Source organism: Ovis aries, chromosome 7 (genome assembly GCF_016772045.2).
Source record: "Ovis aries strain OAR_USU_Benz2616 breed Rambouillet chromosome 7, ARS-UI_Ramb_v3.0, whole genome shotgun sequence".
NCBI classification, from domain to species: Eukaryota; Metazoa; Chordata; class Mammalia; order Artiodactyla; family Bovidae; genus Ovis; species Ovis aries.
In genome coordinates, this window is record NC_056060.1 from 1242899 (window position 1) to 1256516 (window position 13618).

Here is a 13618-nt window from a genome sequence, read left to right on the forward strand (position 1 = left end):
TCACATCATGAACTCATTGCCAAATTCAGACTCAAACTGAAGATATACGGAAAACCACTAGATCATTCAATTCAATTTATTTCAGTCACTCATTTGTGTACTACTCTTTGCGACCCCATGGACTACAGCACACCAGGGCTCCCTGTCCTACACCAAACCCAGAGATTCCTAAAACTCATGTCCATTAAGTCGGTGATGCCATCTAACCACCTCATTCTCTATGGTCCCCTTCTCATCTCGCCTTTAATCTTTCTCAGCATCAGGGTCTTTTCAAATGAGTCAGCTCTTTGCATCAGGTGACCAAAGTATTGGAGTTTCAGCTTCAGCATCAGTCCTTCCAGTGAATATTCAGGACTGATTTCCTTTAGGATGGTTGGTTGGATCTCCTTGCAGTCCAAGGGACTCTCAAGAGTCTTCTCCAACACCACAGTTCAAAAGCATCAATTCTTTGGCGCTCAGGGTTCTTTGTACTCCAACTCTCACATCCATACATAACTACTGGTAAAACCATAGCCTTGACTAGATGGACCTTTGTTGGCAAAGTAATGTCTCTGCATTTTAATGTGCTGTCTAGGTTGGTCATAACTTTTCTTCCAAGGAGTAAGCATCTTTTAATTTCATGGCTACAGTCACCATCTGCAGGGGTTTTGGAGCCCCCAAAATAAAGTCTGTCACTGTTTCCACTGTTTCTCCATCTATTTGCCATGAAATAATGGGAACGGATGCCATGATCCTTGTTTTCTGAATGCTAAGCTTTAAGCCAACTTTTTCACTCTAATCTTTCATTTTCATTAAGAGGATCTGCTTAATGAAATCTGCCATAAGGGTGGTGTCATCTGCGTATCTGAGGTTATTGATATTTCTCCTGGCAATCTTGATTCCAGCTTGTGCTTCCACCAGCTCAGCGTTTCTCATGATGTACTCTGCATATAAGTTAAATAAGCCAAGTGACAATATACAGCCTTGATGTACTCCTTTTCCTATTTGGAGCCTGTCTGTTGCTCCATGTCCAGTTCTAACTGTTGCTTCCTGACCTGCCTACAGATCTCAAGAGGCAGGTCAGATGGTCTGGTATTCCCATCTCTTTCAGAATTTTCCACAGTTTTTGACTCACACATTCAAAGGCTTTGGCATAGTCAATAAAGCAGAAATAGATGATTTTCTGGAACTCTCTTGCTTTTTCGATGATCCAGCAGATGTTGGCAATTTGGACGAGGTTTGTGACCTTGTACAGGAGGCAGGGAGCAAGACCATCCCCAAGAAAAAGAAATGCAAAAAGGCAAAATGGTTGTCTGAGGAGGCCTTACAAATAGCTGTGAATAGAAGAGAAGTGAAAGGCAAAGGAGAAAAGGAAAGATATACCCATTTGAATCCAGAGTTCTAAAGAGTAGCAAGGAGAGATAAGACAGTCTTCCTCAATGATCAGTGCAATGAAATAGAGGAAAACAGTAGAATGGGAAAGACTAGAGATGTCTTCAAGAAAATTACAGATACGAAGGGAACATTTCATGCAAAGATGGGCTCAATAAAGGACAGAAATGGTATGGACCTAACAGAAGCAGAAGCTATTAAGAATAGGTGGCAAAAATACACAGAAGGACTGTACAAAAAAGATCTTCACGACCCAGATAATCACGATGGTGTGATCACTTACCTAGAGCCAGATATCCTGGAATGTGAAGTTAAGTGGCCCTTAGAAAGCATCACTACAAGCAAAGCTAGTGGAGATGATGGAGTTCCAGTTGAGATATTTCAAATCCTAAAAGATGATGCTGTGAAAGTGCTGCACCCAATATGCCAGCAAATTTGGAAAACTCAGCATTGGCCACAGGACTGGAGAAGGTCAGTTTTCATTCCAATCCCTAAGAAAGGCTAATGCCAAAGAATGCTCAAACTACCACACAATTCCACTCATCTCACATGCTAGCAAAGTAATGCTCAAAATCCTCCAAGCCAGGCTTCAGCAATATGTGAACCGCGAACTTCCAGATGTTCAAGCTGGTTTTAGAAAAGGCAGAGGAACCAGAGATCAAATTGCCAACATCTGCTGGATCATCGAAAAAGCAAGAGAGTTCCAGGAAATCATCTATTTCTGCTTTATTGACTATGCCAAAGCCTTTGACTGTGTGAACCATAACAAACTGTGGAAAATTCAAGAGATGGGAACACCAGACCACCTGACTTGCCTGTTGAGAAATCTGTATGCAGGTCAGGAAGCAATAGTTAAAACTGGATATGAAACAACATGCTGGTTCAAAATAGGGAAACGAGTACGTCAAGGCTGTATATTGTCACCTTGTTTATTTAACTTATACGCAGAGTACATCATGAGAATCGCTGGGCTGGATGAAGCACAAGCTAGAATCAAGATTGCTGGGAGAAATATCAATAACCTCAGATATGCAGATGACACCACCCTTATGGCAGAAAGTGAAGAAGAACGAAAAAGCCTCTTGATGAAAGTGAAAGGGAAGTCCTACATCTGAATAATTTGAGTATTAAAGATTTCGGTAAATAGCAAAGAGATTGAACTATTTCTCCAAAGCTGAGAGGAACATTCTAGAGTGAAAACCAGAATATGTATTTCAGATATTTCAATTCTGTTTCAGCTTGGACAAGTTAAAATAGGTTCTTGTTTTCTAAAATAGGTACTTATTTCCTCCTCGAATCCATTACTGGTTATTTCTTGTTGAAGGTGTTCTCTCCTTCATACCCGAGTTCTCTCGTGGGCAGTGTGACAGGGTTTGCTGGATTCACGCCACATCTTCCTCATCAGATACATACGTGAGGGCAGAGCTCATGACTCATTCTTTCTATCTATCCCCTACAATTTCTTGAACTGGCAGCACCCAAATAAACAAGATCAGCAAAATCTGATCATTTTAGAACTTGATGAAAAACATGGATATCCATTATACCATTCTTACTGCTTTGGTGTATAATTGGAAATTTTCATAATAAAAAAAATTTTTTAAAGACATCCAAGAAACTTCTGCTTCAAGATAGCTGACCAAGTACAAGTGTTTACGTCCTTCCCTCTGTATCCCAGTAACATGTCAGCAGCAAGGCTTAATTTTCAATTAAACTAAGGAGGGTTAAGCTTCAAAGGCCCCCATTTACACACGCTCTTTCCAAGGTCCTGGAAGGTGCCTTAGCAATATGTTCGTGTGTTTGTACTTTTTCTCCTCTATCACAGTTCTCCTTGTGTCTGGTAGTATTAGAGTGGTTGGAGTAATTTTGAGGTTCCAGTTAAAGGGAAGTTAAGTTTGAGATACAAGTTGTTAGAATTGAGTGGGAGGATATTTACATGATTCACAATCACTTCCGTGAGTAGTATTTTATTGTTAACCATCGCTGTAGAAGAATAGCTTCCAGCCATCTGCCTCCAGCCCACTGTCTGCTCTCCCAGGATTGTAACACCAAGGTGCAGAGCCAGAGGCTGTGTGGCAATATGAACACAGCCTATGTCATCCATACCAGAAGTATGTATGGAGCAAGAAGCTAGTTTGTGGGAAATTATTCCAAATTTTATAATTCCTATAAATGAAACCTAATAGAAGCATCCCCAAATGTGACTACAATCTTTAAAAAAAATGACAAGTTGTCAAGCTGGGAAAAAAAACTATCAGCAATAAAATTTTTTTTTGATCAACCATACTTAGAAAGAGTGAATGATCTGTTCAGTTGATACAAATATGATAAAACAACTGTCACATGCCAAAAAAAAGAAAAGAGCATCTACGCAAAAAGTGTAAGGAAAAAGTACTATAGAAATCATATCAGGTGGTAAAATAATACACCTATGATGCTGTTTCTTGGATTTTGTGATATTTGTTGATTTTATGTTAGCATTCCAAAATGTGTAATTTGTTGTGGTTCTTTTCTCATTCTAAATAAATACTTTCATACTTAAATTGTATTCACATTTTGTATTTTTTCTCTTACACAGGGACAGAAAAATTCATCTCCCATAAGACATGGATCCCTGAAATCATAACTGGGGACTTCAACATCCCTCTCTCAGCAAATGATAGAACTAAAAATCATAAAATGAGCAAAGATATAGAAGACCTAAACAGTACAATCAAGCAATAGGATCTAAATGACATTTATAGAACACTCTACCCACAACAGCAGAATGCACATGTTTTTTTCTTCAAGCATCAATAATAGACCAAATGCTAGGTCAGAAAACAAATGTGAACACATTTAAGGATTGATGTAAGTATGTTCTCTGACCTTTATGGAATTGAATTAAAAAGCAATGAAAGGCAACAGGGAATTTTGCAAATACTTGGAGATTAAACAGCACACTTTAATCATACCTGGTTTGAATTCCCTGGCAGTCCATTGGTTAGGACTCCACTGTCACTGCCGAGGGCCTGGGTGTAATCCTTAGTTGGGGAATTAAGATCCCACAAGGCACCCCAAAACACACACACACACACACACACACACACACACACACACACCTTGTCAAAGAAGATCCAAAGAAAATTTTAAAACATAAACAGAAAATAAAAAACCACAGAACTGAATGAAAACAAAAATACAGCATATCAAAATTTCTGGGTTACAGCTAACGTAGTACTAAGAAGGTAATTTACACATTAAATATCACTCAGAAAAATGTGACATATTACATTAGGAAAGTCTCATATCAATAACCTCAGGATGTTAGGAAAAAAGAAAGAGCAGAAATCAATGACATTGGAAAACAAAACAAGAAATGCAACAAAATCCTAGTTAAAAGAGTGCAAAATAATAAGGGAGAAGATATAAATCGTCAGTATCAGTAATGAAATGGCTTATCATTATAATTTCTGCAGTCTTTAATAAGGGAATATCACAAACTTATAATTCAACAATTTAGAATAGACCAATTCTACAAACTACCAAAGCTCTAACAAGATGAAATACAGTAGTCCTATAACCATTAAAGAAATTGAACTTGTCCCTGCAATTCCCTGGAAAAAGAAATGGAGAAGACTTCTCTGGCGGTCCAGTAGTTAAGAATCCGCCTGCCAACGCAGGGGACAGAGGTTCGATCCCTGGTCCAGGAAGATTGCACGTGTGTGGAGCAGCCAAGCCCGTGGGCCAGAGCTGCTGAAGCCTGTGAGCCCTGGAGCCTATGCCCTGCAAGGAGAGGAACCACAGCAGTGAGGAGCCCGCACAGCGCAGTGACGAGAGGCCCCTGCTCACTGCAGCTAAAGCCCGGGGCCAACAAGTGTTCATAGAAGGGAATGCATCCACGAATGTTAAGAATGGGAGAGTGTTGCATCAGCTTGTGAGAGGGAGAAAGACTGCAGTGAAGGATCACGGCAGAGGTAGTTGCTAGTACTTTCTGGAGAAGTCTAGCAAAGATACAGGTTAGCTAGTCATAGTTACAGGCACAAATGGAAAATGGAGCACTGTCAACACTAGTGTTTCCCAACCATTTTTTTCCCCCACCCATTTTTGTGTCATGGCACATGTGGGAAATAATAGTATGTGTAAGGGATGGTTTTAAGAAAGGAATTCTCAGATCACCAAATTTCATGACTTTCTTTCTAAAACTGATTTACCTGAGAAGGCATCCTGACTTATACATACTGGTTCTTTGTCAACTCCATTATCACAATAGCTCTCCCACCACTTTACCAAAGAGAAACAAGCATTTCTCAGAGATTCACTGCCCTGAATGCCAAGCAAAAGAATAATTTAACGTTTATTAATGCTCTGTTAATGTCCCCAGTCTGTCTCATGATGACATTGATTTCTAACAAATTTTACTTTTTGTGCTAGTAATTTTTCTTTAATCAATAAGAATAATTTTAAAACATATTACCTTATGCTTATAAAAATGAAAGTATAAGAAATAATTAAATTTGTTTCTGGCAGAGAAATATGATAGAATTATTAGTGATTTTCAGACACTTCCACTTCTGGATAAGATGAAGTCACAAGTGCCAGGCACACCCTCAAGCGTTAAACAACCCCAAGCTGGGAAAAATACATGAAGCGATGGCTTTGTCTTTTTGTTTGTTTTGAGGCGCTGGACACCTGGCGGTAGAGAACAATGAGCCCTGAAAGGCAGGAAGCAAGTACCTTCGATGTTTCTCTCGGTCTAGATGGCAAAGATCAGAGGAGGCTCCTGGCCAAAAGCCAACAAAGTACTGAGGTTCTTAGTGCAACAGGTCACAAGAAATGTAATCCCTCCCGCAATCATGTGAGTGAGCCTGGAAGTGGATCTGCTCCCATCAAGCCTTCAGATACTACCACAGCCCTGGCTAACAGCTTCACAGAAAGACCCTGAATAATAGTGAAAGTGAAAGCCCATCAGTTGTGTCTGACTCTTTGAGACCCTATAGACTATGCAGTCCATGGGATTCTCCAGCCAGAATACTGGAGTGGGTAGCCTTTCCCTTCTCCAGGGGATCTTCCCAACCCAGAGACTAAACCAAGGTCTCCCACATTGCAGTCAGATTCTTCGCCAGCTGAGCCACGAGGGAAGCCCCCTGAGTCATTGGCAGTCAACTAATTCATAAACCATGCTCAACTTCCTGACTTCTTTCTATAGAAACTGTGAAATAATAGCTATTGTTTTTAGCTGCTAATCTTAGAGTAATTTGTTACACAGCAATAGATCAATTCAGGAAGACCAACCCCAAAAGAGATGGGATCAATTTCATTTCTAACACTGGTGGAATTTGTCAAAGAGCAAGCTTAAACTTCTTTATCACATAACTAATTACACATTTTAATTCTTTTTCTTCTATTTCTTGTACCTGTTTCAACTTTTCATTCATGATAGAATAAACTGCCCTTTTTCTAAGCTGCATCTATTCTTTAAAGTTTTCCAACTAAAGTGATTAAATATAATAAAGTAAGCAGCCAGAGATACTTGCTTTTCCATCTAATGATAGAAAAAAAAAAAAAACAACACTCCATCTGGGTAGAATTTGATAATTAGCCATATCCAATTCCTGGACATCTGGCTTTTAAATGAAACTGAACATATAGTAATGTTTGTTTCCCAGGGCATTCTTTTTACTGAAAATGCAACTTATTGTTTTGGTTTTTAAAAGGATAACATCAATGCACTTTAACATATCAAGTTAACAAAGATTTGTCTCAGTTTCGTGTTATATATTTATTATAGAAAATTTGTAAAATACAGAAAATTACAAGAAGGAAAAAAAAAACCTCACCATCCAAGATAACTGTTCACATTTTTATGAAAATCTTTTCAGATTTGGCTTTAAAAATAAAAGGAATTTCAGAATAACACTATTTTCCCTCAACAACAAATTTTCATTAAGGACACAATATTTTATTTTTTTATTTTTTATTTTTTTAGTTTTTTATTTTTTAAATTTTAAAATCTTTAATTCTTACATGCTTTCCCAAACATGAACCCCCTCCCACCTCCCTCCCCATAACATCTTTCTGAGTCATCCCCATGCACCAGCCCCAAGCATGCTGCATCCTGCGTCAGACATAGACTGGCGATTCATTTCACATGATAGTATACATGTTAGAATGTCATTCTCCCAAATCATCCCACCCTCTCCCTCTCCCTCTGAGTCCAAAAGTCCGTTATACACATCTGTGTCTCTTTCCCTGTCTTGCATACAGGGTCGTCATTGCCATCTTCCTAAATTCCATATATATGTGTTAGTATACTGTATTGGTGTTTTTCTTTCTGGCTTTTTTTATTAAGGACACAATATTTTAATGGATGAAATTTAATGAAGAATGTCAAACCATTTATTCCACTGCAATTCATATCCATTTTCTCATACAGTTTAAAGTGTGGCTTATGACAATGGATATTTTAGCCCTGACGATCAGTCTGAGTAGCTCAGGAAAATATCTCCTAAGGCTAGAGCAGCCCTGGCAGCATATTGAGGGCAGCACATATGTCTGCACCCCTCTCTCCCTTCACGCTGCCTCTGCTGCTACAGAATCTGTGTGTGGAGGGGCGGCTTGTGGCCTTGCACTTGAATCCTTAATGAACTGGAACCAACTCAAAGAAGTGCCACAGAACTGATTGTTAAATTTCAGGAGTTTTGTGAGCTAGCTCTAAAACAAAGTCATTATTAAAAATTAAAGGATGTAAGCTTTCAATTAAATAAATTCTATTCAAAGCTAAGGTCATAAATACATACAAATCATCATTTTTAATCATTTATGTTTTGCTAGTGCCTGTGCAAAATTACTGCAGATGGTGATTGTAGCCATGAAATTAAAAGACGCTTACCCCTTGGAAGGAAAGTTATGACCAACCTAGATAGCATATTCAAGAGCAGAGACATTACTTTGCCAACAAAGGTCCATCTAGTCAAGGCTATGGTTTTTCCAGTGGTCATGTATGGATGTGAGAGTTGGACTTTGAAGAAAGCTGAGCACTGAAGAATTGATGCTTTTGAACTGTGGTGTTAGAGAAGACTCTTGAGAGTCCCTTGGACTGCAAGGAGGTCCAACCAGTACATTCTGAAGGAGATCAGTCCTGGGTGTTCTTTGGAAGGACTGATGCTGAAGCTGAAACTCCAGTCCTTTGGCCACCTCATGTGAAGAGTTGACTCACTGGAAAAGACTCTGATGCTGGGAGGGATTGGGAGCAGGAGGAGAAGGAGACGACAGAGGATGAGCTGGCTGGATGGCATCACGGACTCGATGGACGTGAGTCTGAGTGAACTCCGGGAGCTGGTGATGGACAGGGAGGCCTGGCGTGCTGCGATTGATGGGGTCGCAAAGAGTCAGACACGACTGAGCGACTGAACTGAACTGAACTGTGTTCCTGATGCTGTTTCTATCTATTGCATCTACACTGTGGAAATAGGCTATAATGGTGGCTGGAGGACGTCTCTTCATCCAGCGTTTTCACCTTGGTAGTTTGGAATCCTTCAAGGTGAGAGTATTTAAACCATGGAAATAGAAGAAAGCTCCAAATTTGGGTTCACATATGTTTGTTGATTGTATAGTAACAGAGAAAACGTTAACAATGTAGAATAAAATTTTTAAAATGTGTCTATAACTGTTATATTGTGACCAGCACAAAGTTCAAGGAACTCTTCCTCCAGTACTCAAGAACTATCAAATTAATCCAAGTCACTCAGATCCTTGATTAATGAGTCAAGATCCAACACATATCTCTGTTGTTTCACTTTCATCTCAATCATTACTGTTAATGAAAATATCAGCCAAGATTCTTGCAAAACTACATTTGTTTAGTATTTACAATGGTATGTTGGCTACAGATAAGAAAGGGAAAGTCACTCAGTTATGTTCAACTCTTTGCAACCCCATGGACTATACAGTCCATGCAATTCTCTAGGCCAGACTACTGGAGTGGGTAGCCTATCCCTTCTCCAGCAGATCTTCCTGACCCAGGACTCAAACCAGGGTCTCTTGCATTGCAGGCAGATTCTTTACCAAGTGAGCTACTAGGGAAGCCTACAGATACCAAAGTTCAGCAAAAAATCAGTGAAACATTTGATGGAAATCAACTGGCTATATGGAATTGACACTAAAGAATGATGTAAATTTTATTAGTATTTGAAAACTATGGGTTCTATACCCTTTATATCAGTAGAGTTTAAACTAAATCTGCATGTGTGTTAATATGTGTGCTTCACAAAGCTGGCTGTTAATCATTTACTAATACACTACTGATCACATCGAACGCTTCCCTTTGCCCTGCTCACCATAGCCTCTAGCAGATCCCTTTCAGCTACACACAGACTGATAAACAGGGAAAGAAGTGAAGGAAAAGAGCTGGTGGAAAGCAGAAAATGGAGGAAGAAAAAGAAGAGAAAGAAAGGAAAAAGAAAGTTCTCCCTGTCTTGTCTTTCATCATCAGTCAGCAGCTCTCTACAAGATAAGAGACAAACCATTGCACAACTATTGTGACCTGGAGTCACAAATATTCATGGAGTTAGCTGGTGACCTTACTTTTAGAGAGCTAAGGAGCCAGCAGTTTCCAGCAACAGTGAACATGCTGAACCTCGGTGAGAGGTCATTTTAGGTTTTTTTGCTCGTTTTTCACATTTAAAAAATAAAGGTATAATTTATATACAGTAAAAGTCACCATAGAGTACCGTTCTATGAGTTTTGATAAATGCATACAGTCACACAACTACCACTGCAGTGAAGACATAGGACATTTCCATCATCTCCCCAAAGTCACTTGAGCCTGTTTGTGACCAACTCTTCTCCCCATCTCTAGCCACTTTCCTATCCTCTTGTTTTGTTTTCCAGAACGACACTGAGACGGACTCATACAGCATGTAGCCTTTTGAGGCTAGCTACTTTCACTTAAGATAGTGTATTAGAGAGCAGAGTTGGGTTCACAACAAAATTAAGAGGACGGTACAGAGATTTGCCATATATCCCCAAGTACTCCCTGCATGAATCACCTTGCCCATTATTAGCATCACTCATGAAAATGTTATACAAGTTTGTTACCAAGTACGAACCTACAGTGACACAGCACAGTCACCGAAAGTTCACATTTATCTTAGGGTTCATTCTTGGTGGTGTACATTCTGTGGGTTTGGACAAATATATGGTGACATACAGCCGTAATTAGGATATCACACGGAGCATTTTCACTGACATTAGTGCTTTGCCTACACCTCCACCATGGGCTGTCCTGGTGGCTTAAATGGTAAAGAATTTGCCTGTAATGTGGGAGACCTGGGTTTGACCCCTGAGTTGGGCAGATACCCTGGAGGAGGAATTGGCTACCCACTCCAGTGTTCATACCTGGAGAATTCCATGGACAGAAGAACCAAACAGGCTATACAGTCCATGGAGTCAAAAAGACTCAGACGTGACTGAGTGTCTAACACACACACACACACACACACACACACACACACACACACACACACCCCTTCACCGCCTGTCAAGAAACAAGGATGCTTCTCCATAGAGTTGCCTCTCCAGAATGTCACATCGCTAGAATTACATAGCATGAAGCTCTTCCAGATTGTCTTCTCTCACTTCAGTTCAGTTCAGTGGCTCAGTTGTGTCCGACTCTTCGCGACCCGTGAACCGCAGCACGCCAGGCCTCCCTGTCCATCAGCGACTGCTGAGTCTACCCAAACCCATGTCCACTGAGTCGGTGATGCCACCCAGCCATCTCATCTCTCACCTAGTTATGGCCATAATGTTTCCTTCATGTCTTTCAATGATTTGGTAGTTCATTTCTTTTAGTGCTAAATAGTGGGAGAAGGCAATGGCAAACCACTCCAGTACTCTTGCCTGGAAAATCCCATGGACGGAGGAGCCTGGTAGGCTGCAGTCCATGGGGTCGCTACCAGTCAGACACGACTGAGCGACTTCACTTTCACTTTTCACTTTCACGCTTTGGAGAAGGAAATGGCAACCCACTCCAGTGTTCTTGCCTGGAGAATCCCAGGGATGGGGGAGCCTGGTGGGCTGCCGTCTATGGGGTTGCACAGAGTCAGACACAACTGAAGCGACTTAGCAGCAGCAGCTGAATAGTATTCTGTTATATGAATTATTACAGTTAATTTATTCATTCATTTACTGAAGTACCTCTTGGTTGCTTCCAAGTTTTGGCAACTATGAATAAAACTGCTATAAACATCTGTGTGTAGGTTTTTCCATGGATTTAAGTTTTCAACTCCGTTGAGTAAATACCAACATGATTGATGGATTGTATAGTAAAAGTATGTTTAGTTTTGTAGGAAACTGCCAAACTGTCTTCCAAAGTGGCTGTACCATATTGTATTCCCATCAAGAATGAATGAGACTTCCGATTGTTCCACATCCTTACCAGAATTTGGGGTTGTCAGTGTTCCAGATTTAGTCCTTCTAATAGCTATATGGTGGCACTTGTATCTTTTGTTTTTAAGTTTAGAGAATTCTTTACACATTCTGGATACAAATCTTTTAATTGATGTGCATTTTACAAATATTTTCTCCCAGTCTGTATCTTGTATTTTCATTTTAACAGTCTCTTTTGAAGAGAAGTTTAACATTTTGAAGTCTAAATGATCAGTTGTTGGTTTTTTTTTAATAAAATATGCTTTTCGTGCTCTAGCTAAAAAAAACTTGCTGGTGAAAAGACAGCCTTCAGAATGGGAGAAAATAATAGCAAATGAAGCAACTCACAAAGAATTAATCTCAAAAATATACAAGCAACTCCTGCAGCTCAATTCCAGAAAAATAAACGACCCAATCAAAAAATGGGCCAAAGAACTAAATAGACATTTCTCCAAAGAAGACATACAGATGGCAATCAAACACATGAAAAGATGCTCAACATCACTCATTATCAGAGAAATGCAAATCAAAACCACAATGAGGTACCATTTCACGCCAGTCAGAATGGCTGCTATCAAAAAGTCTACAAACAATAAATGCTGGAGAGGGTGTGGAGAAAAGGGAGCCCTCTTACACTGTTGGTGGGAATGCAAACTAGTACAGCTACTATGGAGAACAGTGTGGAGATTCCTTAAAAATCTGGGAATAGAACTGCCATATGACCCAGCAATCCCACTGAATTCTTCTAGAAGTTTTATAGTTTGTAAGTTGTATAATACATTTATGTCTGCCATCTATTTTTGCATATAGGACAAGAGAAGAGTAGTTTCCTTTTTTGTTATTGTCATTTGACATGGATGTTGTAAATTACTCACTAGTTCCAGGGTTTAGTCAATCCCTGAGGCAAGAAGCTTGGAGAAAGGCTCAGGCCTGGTCTTGTTCCATCTTGAACTGGAGGGAATGGGAAGGCAGGCAGATGCTAAGGATGAGAGGCATTGTTTCCTTCCAGTCTAGTTGCAGGAATAAAAGGCTTTAAGAAAATTATTAAAGCAAGAAAAATCTTCTATAACAGGACTCTTTCCTCCTACACTAGTTCACCCTCCCCACTTTTAATGATTTGGTAGTTTATTTCTTTTAGTGCTGAATACTAAACTAACACACACACACACAACCAGGTGTTACTAACCTAGTATTCTGAGGCAGAAGACAGATCAGTTATCTTCGTCAAATCATTTTATCCTGGGACATAGAATGGAGGCCACTTTAAAATACAACAGCTTCATCTCTTCTTTTGTGTGCAATTTCATTTCCCAAGTAATAGGTGTTTTTCCTTTTTAACAGAATTTTCTTTGACCTCATCCTTAAATTGTACCTGCAACCAAACAGTATGTGAGTACAAAGGTGAGCACATATTAATTAATTCTAAAACTGATTCCGTTCATTGAATGTTTCACTTTTCTCAAATGCTTACTATAGTTTATTGTTTATGTTTCAAACCCCTTTACTGATCCATGCTGTCTCAGTAAAACATTGAGAGCATAGCATTACATTAATTTCCACAGCAACTAATATCATAAACCCCAGATTATGGCTTTGTTACTAAATGTAGCAGATGGGAGATGGAGCTGAGAAAAACAAAGCTCCCTTCAAAACATGGTGTTTTAAAAACAGTTATTAAAAGTGATGGATGAGGGAGTATAGCAGTAGCTTCAAAGCAACTTGCATAATCTTTACCTAAATTTCTTATTTACTTCTAAGAAATGTGCTTAGGGCCAAAATCTTATTTCACAGATTAGCTCACAGGAGTTACATACAAATGAAGTAGGACATTTTGGCAAAA

At 39.5% G+C, this 13618-nt stretch overlaps 1 long non-coding RNA gene across 3 annotated transcripts in view; it reads right to left on the reverse strand.

Moving 5' to 3' along the window:
• Nucleotides 1-4820: 4820 nt before the first annotated feature.
• LOC105611988 (uncharacterized) overlaps nt 4821-13618 on the reverse strand; it is a 90179-nt gene continuing 81381 nt past the window's right edge. Inside the window, exons 5-7 of one of the 3 annotated variants that reach the window (XR_009601392.1) lie at nt 12965-13150; nt 12654-12788; nt 7727-8586 (exon numbers count right to left, since the gene is read on the reverse strand). This is a non-coding gene — a long non-coding RNA (uncharacterized LOC105611988). Of the gene's footprint in view, nt 12789-12964; nt 13151-13618 lie in introns of all 3 variants that reach the window. The other 2 variants (XR_003589840.3, XR_001434878.4) reach the window with 2 other exon arrangements.